At 45.9% G+C, this 15,679-nt stretch overlaps 1 pseudogene; it reads right to left on the bottom strand.

The window, feature by feature from the left end:
- Positions 1-184: 184 nt before the first annotated feature.
- On the bottom strand, positions 185-15,450 carry LOC123408614 (annotated as a pseudogene).
- Between the last annotated feature and the right edge of the window lie 229 nt (positions 15,451-15,679).

Genomic DNA, 15,679 nt, shown 5'->3' on the forward strand with positions numbered 1-15,679 from the left:
TTACCACTTCTCACAAGTGGTGATCTTACCATACACACTGAACATTGTTTTCTCCTAGCTAGGAAACAAATGGCAGTTTATCCTAGCTACTAGCAAATTATTAAGAGCCAACATGGCTGAATAAGGATAGTTCAATGATGCTAACTAAGGTGCTTCCTCTTCTTCTTCCTCTTGTTCTTCTGCTTCAGATCCTTGTGTGGCCTCTGTTATCCCACATTGCCTGAGCCTACTCCAACCGTTTTTTCTTCCATGCTTCGTTGCCGAACGTCTTCACACCATGTCCAGAGCCGATCACCTCATCAGGAGTCACATCTTCCTCCTCCGACACAAATTCATCAACTCCCCATTGCAGGATCCAGTTGTGAATGATGCAACATGCAAGAACAAGCTTCACCTGGGTAGGGTAAGGGTGGAATGACTTCTGATCCAGGATCTTAAACATGTTCTTCAGAGCTCCAAAGGCCCTCTCAACAATCACTCTAAGGCTGGAGTGTCTGAGGTTGAACAGTTCCCGAGGAGTCCTATGATAGTTCCTACCAGCAAACTCGTTCATATGATACCTGGTTTTCCTGAAGGGTGGAAGAACACGTGGCCGACATGCATAGCCAGCATCTTCAAGGTAGAACTTGCCATCGGGGATGTTGATGCCATCATGATGACTCATGATGCCACTGAGAATGTTAGCATCATGTGTTGAACCATCCCAGCCAGCTAACACATATGTGAACTTCAGATCAAAGTCAATAACAGCTAGCGCATTCTCGCTTGTGTAGTGCTTCCTCCCTCTATATGCCGCAGCTTGTGACCTTGGCACTTTGGCAGTGACATGAGTACCATCTATTGCTCCAATGCAATCCTGGAATGGCATTACAATATGTTGTTAGTCCACAGAAGAACAATAGCAACCTATCAAGGCATGAACTACATACTGTATAAGTGCTCACCTTGAAGTATGGGTACCATCTTGGGCTAGTGCGAATCTTAGTAGCAGTCCGGTCGGTTGGTGACCTGATCATCTCTCCTCTGAGCTCCCCAACAGCATACAACACTTGCTTGAAGTACCTGGAGATGGTCTCCATTGATCTCCTGAAGGTGTTGTGTACAACCCTGAACCTCTGGTTATGACCAACAACATGGAGGAACATGGCCACAGTGGTGTTCATGCTATCTTGTAGCAGTCCCCCACTCCTAAACGTCTGCACAAGTCTGTTGAAAGGAGCTCTTTTCATTCTTAGCATCCATAGAGCCTCTGTGTCGTTGCAGTTGTAGATGTAGTTCAGATTGGCCATCCTCTCCTATCCTAGATTAATATCGGACCATATCGGATGAGAGGTTTCTCATTCCGACGAACAACTCTCTTATGGACCAACATGATCCAGGCCTGAACCACAACTATCAGCGATGCTGCCTAAACTAGAAGCTTCGTCCGTTCATCCACAACCTAAGCCACAACCATGGTGCGATCAAGGCAGGCGCTATCGACCCTAAACGCTCCTATCGAACGACCTATCACATAATAGAGGAGGGGAAGGGGTACCTTACTAGCTTTGGTGTCGGTGGAGACACGACGGAGATGAGGATGGCCGGACAGAGTCGAAGAAGAAGGTGAGAAGCAGCTGCTGCTGTCGGGGAGTGGTGGTGCCGCTGCAGGTCAGATCTGAGTCACCGCCAATGTTACAGCCGCAGATATGAGTCACCGTCGCCTCCGGTGTCAACAACAACAGAGGAGGGTTTGTCCTAAAGCTAGAGGTGAGCGAGTAAATGGGGTGATGAGGGTATATTTGGCGCCACCCCGCCTCGACCGATTTTCCCCTTCCGCCATCTCCGCCCGCTTCACTCCTGCACCGCGCCCTACGCCGCTTTTTCATTTTTCGCCCGACTCAGCCTGGCTCACTGGAAACGGCCGATTCGGCCGTTAGCAAGCCAGGCTCTTGGGTGCTTTAAGTTCCGTGCAGATGCGAGTCAGGGCGGCCTGCAGGCAACCAAATGACCCATTTTCATCTCGCTCGGGCCTAGTTGGGCTGTATGCAGCCAACCAAACGTTCCCTAGTTATATTGAAGGTTCTCGCAGAAAAAAAGGTTCTCCTGGAAAAAATGGTTATCCCTCACCCGCAGAAAAAAAAGTTGTCGTGATTCATCTAAAAAAACTTCTCCTCGTTCTTTTAGAGCATGTACAATCGAGCTTGTCAAATCTGGCTCCTTAAACATTGTACAACGTCAGACGTCCCCTCATATGGCCCGTTGGACAGCCGCACACCTCAAATTTAAACTCCCAAATTCATGAAATTCATGCACATGAACCATATAACAATTTTATCACAATTCATAGTTCAACAATTCAAACATGCCAAAATAAAATTCAAGTACGAGCTTGATGGATCACTCATCGAACGCCATCCGAGCCGCTTGCTCCGTCGCGGCAATCCTTACCGCCTGCTCTAGATACATCCGTTTCGCTTCCGTTGTAGCCAATGACACTCTCGTCTTCTCGTACTCAGTAGGTTCGTTGATCTCCTTCTTCTCCCTGACAAACTATGTTGTTGCTTGCTCATTCAAGAGGCCTGCATCCGTCAACGTTATCTTCCTCTGTGCCTGGACAAGTTACAACCTCCCTGTCTTGATCTTTATTGAACTAAAGGTCCGGACCTTCTCGAGCTCCCATTCGAGACACACTTTTTTTTCTTATCCAAATATATATTTTCCCTCTCAATTGCCAACTTTTTTCTCTCAATTAACAACTTGTTGTTCACCATGTCTCGGCCCATCTTTTTTTGCGCATCTAACATGAATTTGTACGTCTCCTCTTTCTTGTTCTCATATGTGAAAAATGCCTATTCATGTGATGGACATTTTTGTTGACGCGGCGTCACGGACGACCCTCCCCTTCTCCCACTTATTTCACACACTTGTCGGTTATTCATTGGTATGGTGGCTCTTCGATTCTTCCCTAAAACTTCTCCCTCATTGCCATTCAACCCAATTGATTGGTGGGAGTATCATCCATCATTCTTCCTCTTTCCAGCCTTGAGATTGTCCATAAGTTATGTCCATTGTGGTTTGCCATTCAATAGCACACAACAATGGCCAAAACCAAACGACGTCTTCCCTGTTTTGTTGGTACATAGTGGTCTCCACCATCATATAGCAAAAAATAAGTATAATGATAAGAATGCACCAAAACAAGCAATTCAAATGATGACAAAATAAAGCAATTCAAATTACATCAATTGTCACCCTCATCCCACTTTGAGGGCGGTCAATCACTCATGCATAATGTACGACATATTTGTTAACTTCCCCTTGAATGACGGGCCATCAATGTTCGAGAGATGACACATTGTGGGTCGTAATGATAAGATGTGACTCTGCATATTCCTTGTGTTTATCATAATGTTTTCAAAAAAAATCTTCCAGTGGTTGTTTTCATTTCGCTCTGTGCCACACATAGGGTTTGTGCTTGTTGCCAACCAAGCTTTAACCAAAAAAATATCCTTAAATGTTGTGAATGTCGGACCTCTTTCTTTGGGTATCTTTGCCTTTCTTTTCTTGTTGGGGTTTGATATTTTGCCAACTTCAAATATAGGACAATTTGGATCCCTCAACTCACAGTCTATTTGGATAGGTTTTTTATTCTCGTTGATCATGTCTGACATGGTATTGCCCTAAATTTTTCATGATTGCGAATAAATTAACGATATATGCAAATAATTACTAATTTATTCAATGGCATTTGCAAGGTATTGATTGAAAAGGAGCAAAAAATGTATCGTGTCCTGATGTGTCATTCCGTCGAATAGGACATGGGCAAAGATACGTTTCCAACGTGTCGATAATTTATGAAGTATTCATGCCATATTTACCTACATTTACAATACTTTTATATTGTTTCGATGCACTTTATATGATTTAATGGTAACTAACTGTTGGAAATATGAGCAATATACCATAGGATTTTATTAACAGAAAAGGTAGATAAAATATGACTACCATAATAGAGATGAAACAAGTCATGTAATACAAAGATGAGACAGCAAAAGGCATGTGCACATATGAACTACAAGAGAACATATGTAAAACAAAGGCTAGAACCAGAAACGATAGAGCAATATACTGAGGTAGGATATTAAACAAAGAGAACACAAAGACATACGGAACAGCGACGGAAGCACTTGTCTTGGGGTCGGTGTTCTCGCTAGCCATGTCGTCGAAGAGGTTGTGGACGTCGGGGAAGAAGTTGTCGTCGGGGAAGTAGTCGTCAAAATCCGCGATGAAGAAGTTAGTAGTCGCACGGAGCGCTCCCCAAAAACCTTATAACCCTTCTCCCGCACAAGACTCAAAGAGGTACAATTTCGGAGGCCTACTGTCCCGACCTATGGTGCACGCCGCAAGTCGGGATGGGGAAGAACATAGTAGCAGCCCATAGCGCGACGCGTCGTGGTGAAGCGAGGCGGGCGGCGGCGGAGTAGGAGCGCACGTGTATGTCTCTCTTGTTCTCAAGCTCATACATGTGTGGAAACATCCTCCCTTATAAGGAGGTCCAATTCCCACTAAACTAGCAATGTGGGACTAAACTTTTCCACCTCTTGCCTTGCACGAATGGGCTGCGTGGGCCTCTAGGATTCATTATGAATTTCTGAAATTATTATTGGGCTGGCCCAAAATAGATAAAATTCGAGCAGTCCCCCACCAGATCCCAGAGGCACACAAAATTTGCCTTTGGTTCCAAAACACTGTTTTATATACCGATGCTGCAGTGGAGACTGTTAAGTTGAACTTCCACCTAGAACTCTATGCTACACCAGTAAGCAACTTGAACAGTGGACTAGGTCTTGAACTGCAAGTTTTCTGCGAATCTAGCTTCACAGAGAGCCTTGACCGATACTAGGCTACCGTGGCACTTCCCCGCGGGTGGAGCTTATGTGTCATACTACGAGACCTTTCATGAGTTTACTAGAGAGCACCCTACTCTCATAGATTGCGACGTCAACAATCAGACTCATATAGGTGTGTTCTTCAAAAGATGTTCTGCAGGACAACATCTCTGCTTCAATAAGCCACTTAGAACATATTAAGATGTATATCAACCTGCCATGCAGTTTAGGAAAGTATTCATCTTCATGGAGTGGTATTATCAATGATAAGGGTACTTTCCTCTCAGTTGACCAACAACTTGTCTTCCACATCTAATTCACGGGATCTCCGATCACAAAGAATAGGCTACCACTGTGAACAACTCATATTATGGGTCTCATACCCATCTCCTTCGATGCATTATCTATCACATTACGTGATAGACCCATAGTAAAAGGATCTGCCAGATTTTTAGATGTTTGGATATAATCCAATGCAATAACTCCAGAGTTTCTCATTCTCCTGATAGATTTTAACCTTCTTTGAACGTGTCTTGATGACTTCATGTTATCCTTTGAGCTGCTCACTTTCGTGATCACAGTTTGATTGTCGCAGTTCATAAGGATACCCGATACAAGCTTCTCAACAACCGACAAGTCATTCAAGAGCCGGCGAAGCCAATCTGCTCCGGTTGTAGCTGTATCTACTTTTGTGAGTTCTCCTTCCATTGTTGACCTTGTTAAGATCGTTTGCTTGCAAGACTTCCAAGAAACAACGCCACCTCCATGAGTGAATACATATCCGCTCGTGGCCTTTATCTCATCAGCATCAGAGATCCAGTTTGAATCACTATACCCTTCAAGCACCTTCAGGTGTCCAGTATATTGAATTCCATAATTTGCAGTGCCTTCCAAATAACGCAAAACTTTCTCTAGAGCTTTCCAATGCACATCTCCTGGTTTTGAGACAAACCGACTCAGTTTGCTAATAGCAAAAGAGATGTCAGGTCTTGTAGCACTGGCTAAGTACATAAGCGAGCCAATAATCTAAGAGTATTTCAATTGATCTCTAGGAATTCTTCGATTCTTTCGAAGCAGCACACTGGCATCATATGGTGTTGGAGAGGGCTTGCAATCACTATATCCAAAGCGACTCAAGATCTTTTCCACATAGTGAGATTGAAGCAATGTAATCCCACCACCATCGTCTCTTAACAACTTGATATTCAGAATGACATCAACCAATCCTAAATCCTTCATCTCAAAACAGTTAGATAGGAAATCCTTGACCTCCTCAATAACATTCAGATTTGTTCCGAAAATCAGTATGTCATCAACATACAAGCAAAGGATAACTCCCTCGCCCCCACCATGGCGATAGTACACACATTTATCGGCATTGTTTACAACAAAGCCTGCAGCTATTAAAGTTCTTTCAAACTTCTCATGCCACTGCTTGGGTGCTTGCTTAAGTCCATATAAAGACTTCAGCAACTAATGACCCACAAATATAGGTGTGACAGCCCGATGCCGACGTCCCAGAAGATTCCCCTTTTCTTTCCGTTTTCGTCGTGTGTCTATTTTCTTTCGTCTCATCATCATCGCATCATTCACATCATCTGCATTGCATCGGCACCTCCGTTGCCGCCAGTTTTCAAAACTTGCATCCGTTAGTAGTTGCCGGTTCTCGTCGTTGTCCGTTCTGAGCCCGACCGCACTCGCACGCGCCCGTGGCATTGTCAAACCCTGTTTTAAAAGTGTGCGTACAACTTTCTCTGATCGGGTTGAGATTTGACCTGCGATCTTATTTTAATATAGCTAGGCCGCCTGTCAAATTTCGTCGCGATCAGAGTTCGTCTGGTACCCGAACGGTCGACCGTAGCGGCACCGTCTTCGGTCTACCGTCGGACGTTTGTCGGAGTTTTAAAATTCGTTGCCGCGCCGCCCGTTCTCCCTCTCATCTCCGGATATCCCCTCTACACGGCCGCGTACCCGTTCCCGCGTGCGGAAACGTTCGAATCCGACCCCGCGGTTGGATCCGGAACGAAATTCCGGCTAACCTAGCCCCCCTTTTGCCTATATATAGCCCCTTGTGCATTTTTGGACAGCAAACCCTAATCCCCCTCGGGATTCGCGCCCCTCAAACCCTAGCCGCGCAACCTCTCTCCTCCCCCAGCCGCCACGGGCCCGCCGAGCCCAGATTGGGCCCGGGCGAGGCCCATCCACCGCCGCCGCCTCCCGTGCCCCGTGCTCCCCTCGCGCCGCCGCCAGCCACCGCGCGCGCCTCCCGCGCCCATAGCGCCGCGCCCTATTCTGTCGTCGGCCGGAGCCCCGCCGCCCTCGGACCAGCGCCGCCCCGCCTGCTCGCCGCCCCACTCAAGGTGCGCCGTCGCCGCCCTGTGCCTTCCGCCGGCGAGCCTCTCCGTCGAGGTTCTGTCACAGCTGACATCCGCCGGTCCCGAGCGTCTCCAGTGCCGCCCGCCATCCCCGGTGAGCAGGGCCGTTCAACCTCACCTCGCCACCCTGCTCCCCGCCGCCGGGAGATGCGCTGCGTCCCCGCGCCGGCGATCCCGTCGCCGCCAGGTTCCTCGCTCGATCTGGAACTGCGCCAGATCGGGGAGCGTCCCCCGCTTTGGATCCTCCCTGGGCCGCCTCGAGCCGAGGCCCACCAGCGCGAGCAGCGCCCCAGGCCTAGTTGCTGCCTCAATCCGCCTCGCCTCTCCCTCCGCTGGCCCAGTTCGGCCTCCCCTTCGGCCTAGCAACCGACCCCCACCATCTCTTCCTCCCAGGCCGGCCCGCAAGGTGAGGTCTCCCCCTGCCTTTTTTCCCTCGCCCCAGGCGAGAAATTGCTATCTTGCGCAGCCCTTTCGGCCCATTTAGATTTTAGGAAATTTAGGAATGAATCTATATTCCAGAAATATGACGATATTAAAACCTCCGTAGATTTCAAACCGAGTGTCGGATCGCGACGTGTAGCATATGTATCTCGTGTAACTTTTCGCGTAGATTACGAATTTACAAATTGCATTTTTGTTTGATGTAGTTTTGCGTGCCGAATGCCTAGATATGTGTGCTGTTTATATTGTCTTGGTCCCGTGTTATTTTTCCGCGCGTGTTCGAATAGCCGGCATGCCGTATTAGAAATGCCCATGTTTTAGGAACCTATTTTCCATGTGTTTTAGAGCGGTCATTGGTATTTTTACGTGTAGGGATTGCCGGTAGTTTATTTTCCCGTATATAGGTTATTTTCCCGCATTTATGTTTGGCTTTATTTTTGTTGCGCAACCCCACATATTATATATGTTTTCGGGGTAGAAAAATCCCATGGATTTTTCTGTGCACTTAGTTTTAGCTTATGAGTAAGTTAGTTCGTGCGATATTTTGCCATGTTTCCCTCTTGTCTTTTTCGTAGGATTTATTCCGTGCTTCGTTTGACGGAGTTGTCAACTAGAGAGTTGTTCTTGGGTGTTTAGAGTAGCCCCTGGTATTTTTGGTTGCAATAGAAATGCATGTTTAGGTGTGATTTGCTTGCTCTCAAGGTGCTAGAAATAGTGCTGATTTGGACGTGCTGAAATATTTCTAAGTCTGGAATCTGTTATATTTTGTTGTTGTCTTGTCTTGCTTGTATCTTTTGATCTGTAGCTCTTTTGAGGTTGGTCCAATGGAGTTAGTTGTATCCCTTATGTTTCTCTAGCATGCTGCGATGTTTCATGCCATTTGGAGTCCTGTAGCTATTGGTTTTGCTGCTGTCAATATGCCTTCAGACCGAAAACTGCACTTTCATGAGATGTAATTTTCACCAAGTCTGAAATAGTGTGTGAGATGCCATTTTGTGTCTTCTTTCCCTAGTGATCCATGATGCCATGCTAGTTGTTGTTAGTTGTTTGTAGTAGTGCTTCTTGCCCTCTTTCGTGTCATGCATTGCTTGATTTTATCGGAGTTGTGTAGCCCGTAGTTGTGGGGCGTAGAAAATGCTATGTGGCTGATTTTTGGCAGATTGTAGTGTTTTCTTGTTTTGCTCGTAGTTGTTGAACCGTAGCTCCGATTTGATCGTGTCCTACATGAAACTTGCTTAGAATCTCATGTAGTTTCATTTTATCTTGCTGGTTGTATGTTTTGAAGTGCTCGTGACCGTCATTGCACACATATTGCATTCATACTATCATATCTTGCGGTGCTTGTATCTTTTGAACCGTAGTTCCGTTGGAGATGTTCTTCATGTGTAAATTGCTTGTCTCGACGCGTAGAATCACATGAACCTATTTGTTTTTCTGTTTAACAACTAACTAAAAGTATTAGTTCAGATCTGGACAGAACTGTAAATTAACTTGTGAGGTCATCTCGGAGGTGCTATATGTCATTTCCGACCTCATTTAAAATGCCTAGATAGGTAGATTAATTACGCTTCACCACTTTCCATGTTTAATCACATTTAATATTGCTGAGTATCTAATTGGGATGGAACTAAATAATTAACGTGGAGTTTCGTCAATATGCAACTCGTTGCATATTGAACTTCACTTAATGTGTAGTGCTTGATTGTGTGATTTGACATGCCGTGTCTTGCATGTATTCAGCTGCTCATGCATCATTTGTGTTGTGCATCGTGTGGTGAATTCCGTGTGTTGATTTGTGTTTCCGGTTTATTTCGTCTCGATAGAGTTCTGCAGCGTGCCAGATTATGAGGACCCGTTCGACTACGTCGGCTCGTCTGCTTCACGGAGGCATTCTTCTTCCAAGGGGGATCTCACGCAAGATGACCATTTCCCTAGATACCATTACTATCATTGACATGCTAGCTTTATCGCTTCTATCGATTATGTCTCGTTGCCTACCACCTGTTAAATATCAGCCTCTCAACAATGCCATGTTAACCTTCAACCTGTTCGACCTAGCAAACCACTGATTGGCTATGTTACGGCTTGCTTAACCCTGTGTTAGCGTTGCTAGTTGCAGGTGCAGTTGCTTCCATGTGAAAACATGGGTGCCTTGTTATATCACCATATTAAATGCTATTTAATTTAATGCACCTATATACTTGGTAAAAGGTGGAAGGCTCGGCCTTTTCTAGCCTGGTGTTTTGTTCCACATTTGCCCCCTTAGTTTCGGCTACCGGTGTTATGTTCCATAAATGAGCGCTCCTAACACGATCGGGGTTGTTATGGGGACCCCCTTGATAATTTGTTTTAGATTAAAGCTGGTCTCGCAAGGCCCAACTTTGGTACTACATTTTCCTAATCACCTAATAAACTTGCATAGGGACTTTCCGGACCCCGAGGATGATTTAATCAACCCCCGGGCTAGTGCTCCTCATGAGTGTTAGTCCAAAACAAAGCACCGTGCGGGGCCACCGCGAGGAAACTCGAGGTTTGGCACCCGTACGCTTCGCTTATCTGTCGTGTCCTGAGAACGAGATACGCGGTTCCTATCGGGATCGTCGACACGCCGGGCGGCCTTGCTGGATTAGTTTTACCTTTGATGAGATATCTTGTGCATCGGGATTTCGGTGATGCTTTGGGTAATCTCAGAGTTGAGGTTTTCCACTAGGGAATCTGACGAGATCGCGAGCTTCGTGATTGAGGATTTCTATGCGGCTTGTGGTAATTTGTGATGTACTAGTTGGAGCACCCCTGCAGGGTTAAATCTTTTCGGAAAGCCGTGCCCGCGGTTATGCGGCAACGTGGAAACTTTGTTTAACACTGGTTCTAGATAACTTGAAGTTAACTTAAATAAAACTTGCCAACTGTGTGCGTAACCGTGACTATCTCTTTCGTGAGTTCCTTCTCCGGTCGAGGACACGGTGGGGTTATGTCTGACATAGGTAGGTGTTCAGGATCATTCATTTGATCATGAGTAGTTCACGTTCGTTATGCGTAGATCCTCCCCCTCTTATTTCTTGTACTCGTAAGTTAGCCACCAAATATATGCTTAGTCGCTGCTGCAACCTCACCACTTCACCATACCTCACCTATTAAGCTTTGCTAGTCTTGATACCTTTGGAAATGAGATTGTTGAGTCCCCTGTGGCTCACAGATTACTACAACACCAGTTGCAGGTACAGGTAAAGGTTACTTGACGCGAGCGCGTTGATTGTTCATTTGGGGTTGCTTCTTCTTCTTCTTCTTCTTCATCGATCTAGGATGGGTTCCAGGCTGGCAGCCTGGGATAGCAAGGATGGACGTCGTTCTTATTTTGTCGTTTGTTTTCGTCCGTAGTCGGACCCTGCTCTTACTCTTGATGTTTATGTAATGTACTGAAGTGACTCTGATGTAGCTTGTGGCGAGTGTAAGCCAATTCTGTATATCTTTCTCTTCTTTTCAGTACATGTACTTGTAACGATATCCATTCTTGCAACACGACGAGATGCGCTTCTATCCCTGATGAGGCCTTCGTGCCAAATTGAGGATAGGGTCGCATCTTGGGCGTGCAAGTTGGTATCAGAGGAGTACCGACCTAGGAGCCCCCTTGATTGATCGAACTTGGCCGAGTCGAATCTAGTGAAAAACTGCTTTGTGTCTAGTTATATATCGGAGAGTAGGATTCTTTTTTCTCCTCTTCTATGCTCTGGCGAGGAATCTTGACGTAATAATTTAATTCTACTCCTCTTCTCACTCAAATTTTTTTTAGGATCACGCGGATATTTTTGGAATCTATATGATGCCGATGTGACGGAGTTATGTCTTGGTGCCTCCTATCTGCTTTAAGTTTCAGGGGAGTTGAGCTCCAGGGGAGTCTTGAGCACATCGTTATCATTCAGATTTCTTAGTATCTCAGAACGAAGGATGTTCGTAATTGCTTCAATACTAGTAGTTGCGAGATAAACCCGATGTCCCCAGTACTGGTGCAGATTGTTCGGGAGTACTGCCATACTTTGTATCATTGTGATCACGAGGGTCTATAGTAGATGAAGGTCCGAGATTTTGGTTGTGTGTTGACGGATGTGATACAGGTAACGGGTTAGTATAGGAGTTGTGTGATATTACTCCTTGTATCCGTGTACCAGATTGCATGACCAGAAATTTCGGGAATTCATAGGTGGGAATTCAAGTAGTTGCTTATAGGACAATCTTCCAACAAATCCTCACCCTTTGTTTTGTTGAACTATGGTAATTCAAGTTGCTTCGATGTCAAGTGGTGATTTCAGATCTTTCCTAATCTCTGTTCTCATATTTTTATGTGAATGCAAATTATTTGCTCAATTAGATTGTCATATCAAGTCTTGTCAACCAGAGTCGTCATGATTAATTTTATTCAACCGGAGTGCTTCTCTGCAACTAAATTCAATCTTGTCCAGTTTTTGCAAGATCATTCTCCGAATTCTTTCAGGAGTTGTCTCATCTAGCCCAAGTTGTCTTTGGTTTTCCCCACCCTCCCGCCCTTTTTCTCAATGATTCAATTTTTATCCAGGAGTTTTCTTTTCATTGTGCTTCCGGTGTCGGTTCTTTTCTCTCTTACCCGGTGATTCGTTGTGAAGATTCTCAGGAGCTTCATGTTCATCTTTATTCATTCTTGTCATCCTTACCGGTGAATTCAATTCAGTTGTCCGTGTCATCATATCCTTTTGATCCTTGTAATTCTTTCCTAGGCTGGAAGTTTTTATCAGTCTATCTTCTTGTTGTCATTTCTCTCTATTCTTCCGGAGCGTTGAAGTTATCTCAGAATTCTTGTTCTCAATTCTTTAGTTATTTCGAGGTGCTAACCTCATCTAGTTTTCATTTGTACCGATGCAATATCTCTCTTCTAAGAAATCTTTTCAACGGTGGTTTCTTTGAGTGGGCCCATAACCCACAGGTTTCCCCAGGATCTGTTATAGCTCTTGTAATTTTTTCCGAAGACCTCTGTATCTTTTCAACTGTGACGTAAGTATGAATTTCATCAGTCATATCCCTTCTTCAAGATCTCTTGGAATTAATTCTCATATTTGGCTCAACCTTTCATTATTCTTTATTCCGGAGTATCTCAGTTATTCTTGGTGGTGTTATCCTAATCATTTCAGTTTTGAAGACCGAAGGGGTTTTTTTCTCTCAAATCTTGGTCTATTCTCTTGGATATTCGTCATTTCAGCTTCGCGTTATCATCTTGAATTTGTTGTCAATCATGAGAATCCATTTCTCGCTATCCGGTGTTTTTCTGAATTGTTTTCATTCTCGATCCTCCGAAGGCCATTATTTCAGAAGATTCTTCGTTCTCAGCTTTCAGCTTTCATCCTCAATTCTTCTCAATTGTTGTCTCTTCGTTCGTCTCTCGTTTATCCGGTGCCTTGTTCTAGTTTTATTTCAGGTGGATCATGATCTCTTTATTCTCATGTATCTCCATTCATTCTTGGTATCCCCATTCAATTATGAATTCTTACCGGTGCTTCCTTCGTTTATGCTTCAAGTGGTGCTTATCTCTCTCTCTCTTCAAGTTTCTTTCAAGAAGAATAAGGGGTATGCAAAAATCTGTTACTTGTCATCAATTTAATTTGATGAAGGATGAGTATAACATAATTCTTATTCTTGTTCATAGTAATTTGAATTCTTCTTCCGGAGTGGCTCATGATATAATTCTTTTCTCAAGTGTTCTCATCTTTTCTTTTCCGGAGTTCTAAGTTCTTTTAAGTATCTCTTTGTGAGGCTTCATCTTAATCTTGGTAAGGTCATAATCTTATTCTTTTCTACCTTCATATCTTTGCATCGTTCATTTGTATACGGAGGTTCGTCATGGTGGTTCATCAAGGTTTCAATCCATTCTCAATTGTTCTTCAAGATTCTTGTTGGAGAACCTTAAGTATCATTTCTCTTGCATTTATATGTGCAATTGTTCTTCCTTTATCCTTTGAGGTGGTATTATAGCATTCTTGTTAGTGTAGGAGCCTCGAAGAGTTTTTTCCTTTCAAGAATGAGATATTAAACCACCAATTCTATGATCATGAGATATTTCAACTCATGATTTCTTCATTGAGCTATCTTGGTTTAGTTTTCACCTAAAGCTTTTCCTGTGGTTTGTTGCTATCATGGTGCTTGTCTTTAGTCCAAGTTCTCAATGTATCCTCTTGGTGTAAGAAGTTTCCATATCTTTGCTTTCATCTATCCTTGGTTCTTGTAGTGGTTGGTTGTCACATCATAGATGTTGAGATGATTTTCATAAGCCTACTACTGTCTTGTTCTTTTCGCTGTTGTTTTTCCAACAACTCCGTTCAATTCTTCTTGCAAGAATGCTTGCCAAGTTCATTGGAGTTAATAATTGACATTCTCTCTTCATTCTCTTCTTCCGTATGAGCTAGTTCCTATTCTATTGTTCCGGAGGCATTGTGATGTTGCTCTTTTGGGTCTATCTTCTTGTTCTGTCAACATCATGGTGTTCCCTTGCTCTATTTAGTTCTTTGTTATGAATATTGTCTATTTCTTCTACCTTTTCGAATTTTTTGTCCCATTTTCCTATTGAAGTGCTGCCAAAATTTTCCGTGAATTCTTGCTTCTTTCTCATATCAATCCTCATCTCTTTGCAACCTTCAAGGATCGTTGGTTTCACTCGTTTGTCAAAGAAGCGACTAAGTTTTTCCCTCTTGTTCTTTCTCATCCTCTTCCCCTTTCATTATTGGATCTCGGGGCGAGATCCTCCTGTAGTGTAGGAGAGTTGTGACAGCCCGATGCCGACGTCCCAGAAGATTCCCTTTTTCTTTCCGTTTTCGTCGTGTGTCTATTTTCTTTCGTCTAATCATCATCGCATCATTCGCATCATCTGCATTGCATCGGCACCTCCGTTGCCGCCAGTTTTCAAAACTTGCATCCGTTAGTAGTTGCCGGTTCTCGTCGTTGTCCGTTCTGAGCCCGACCGCACTCGCACGCGCCCGTGGCATTGTCAAACCCTGTTTTAAAAGTGTGCGTAAAACTTTCTCTGATCGGGTTGAGATTTGACCTGCGATCTTATTTTAATACAGCTAGGCCGCCTGTCGAATTTCGTCGCGATCGGAGTTCGTCTGGTACCCGAACGGTCGACCGTAGCAGCACCGTCTTCGGTCTACCGTCGGACGTTTGTCGGAGTTTTAAAATTCGTTGCCGCGCCGCCCGTTCTCCCTCTCATCTCCGGATATCCCCTCTACACGGCCGCGTACCCGTTCCCGCGTGCGGAAGCGTTCGAATCCGACCCCGCGGTTGGATCCGGAACGAAATTCCGGCTAACCTAGCCCCCCTTTTGCCTATATATAGCCCCCTGTGCATTTTTAGACAGCAAACCCTAATCCTCCTCGGGATTCACGCCCCTCAAACCCTAGCCGCGCAGCCTCTCTCCTCCCCCAGCCGCCACGGGCCCGCCGAGCCCAGATCGGGCCCGGGCGAGGCCCATCCATCGCCGCCGCCGCCTCCCGTGCCCTGTGCTCCCCTCGCGCCGTCGACAGCCACCGCGCGCGCCTCCCGCGCCCCTAGCGCCGCGCCCTATTCCATCACCGGCCGGAGCCCCGCCCACCTCGGACCAGCGCCGCCCCGCCTGCTCGCCTGCTCGCTGCCCCACTCAAGGTGCGCCGCCGCCACCCTGTGCCTTCCGCCGGCGAGCCTCTCCGTCGAGGTTCTGTCACAGTTGACGCCCGCCGGTCCCGAGCGCCTCCAGCGCCGCCCGCCATCGCTGGTGAGCAGGGCCGTTCAACCTCACCTCGCCACCCTGCTCCCCGCCGCCGGGAGCTGCGCCGCCTCCCCGCGCCGGCGATCCCGTCGCCGCCAGGTTCCTCGCTTGATCTGGAACGGCGCCAGATCGGGGAGCGTCCCCCGCTGCGGATCCTCCCTGGGCCGCCTCGAGCCGAGGCCCACCAGCACGAGTAGCGCCCCAGGCCCAGTTGCTGCCTCGATCCGCCT

This window comes from Hordeum vulgare, chromosome 7H, assembly GCF_904849725.1.
Source record: "Hordeum vulgare subsp. vulgare chromosome 7H, MorexV3_pseudomolecules_assembly, whole genome shotgun sequence".
Taxonomy (NCBI): domain Eukaryota; kingdom Viridiplantae; phylum Streptophyta; class Magnoliopsida; order Poales; family Poaceae; genus Hordeum; species Hordeum vulgare.